The sequence below is a fragment of the Penaeus monodon genome, chromosome 32 (assembly GCF_015228065.2).
Source record: "Penaeus monodon isolate SGIC_2016 chromosome 32, NSTDA_Pmon_1, whole genome shotgun sequence".
In the NCBI taxonomy this organism is placed as follows: Eukaryota; Metazoa; Arthropoda; class Malacostraca; order Decapoda; family Penaeidae; genus Penaeus; species Penaeus monodon.
The window spans coordinates 35506291-35507250 of NC_051417.1; positions in this window are offsets into that span (position 1 = coordinate 35506291).

Below are 960 nucleotides of genomic sequence, written 5' to 3' on the forward strand. Positions count from 1 at the left end.
ATATTCTTTCTAACTAACCCAAGTAAGAATAATTAAAAACATCACTACATAAATATGTGATGATGCTCAATGAAGCTGTAATTAGCACTACAACCGTCGACATATTATGCATAATACAGTGATCGTAAATACATCTCTATAACTATGGCAAAGCTTGTAATGTCTGTTACTTTCCTTCTCTAGTGTAACAAAGAATAATTTAGAAAATTCAAAATCAATCTTCACAAAGGGGAAAGAAAGTAATTGATATTACATAAAATAACATAAATATAAGAAAAGAAAGAAAATGCAGTGACATTACAAAATATAACATAAATATGAGAAAGGTAAAAACGCAGTGATATCACATGACATAACATAACTTTTCAAGTATACAAAAAAATAACTGGTGTTTACATTCCAGATCTTAACCTGACTATCTAATATTTCAGACCTTCGTAAATCCTTATCTTTCTGAGATGTATAAAATAAAACTTGAAAAGTTAGACAATCACCACGTCAATTTTTTTTTACCGTTACTAATCTCATTTCTATGTTTTAACTTTATTAAATATTATTATCTTAAAAAAAAAAAAAACGGTGCGCAGTTACGTGATCATGCAGTTATCATATCATGCACAATTATTATATCATATGCACAGTTATCCGATCATGCACAGTTATTTAATCATACACAGTTATTAGATCATGCACAGTTCTTACATCATACCCAGCCATCTGCCAATTTATAATACCATGCACAGTTATCCGGTCAAGCACAGTTATCGGCACAGTCATCTGAACACTTATCAGATGATGCACAGTTAGCTGCACACAGCGACGAGTGTTGAAGCGACACTGGCGACGGAGTCAGCGAATAATTCCTTATGTTTTGCATTAGGATATAAACAGTTGAAGAACACGTCATTTCGTCGCGTCAGCAACCCGCGGCGCACAGCCATTCCGTCCCCCAGTCCTACC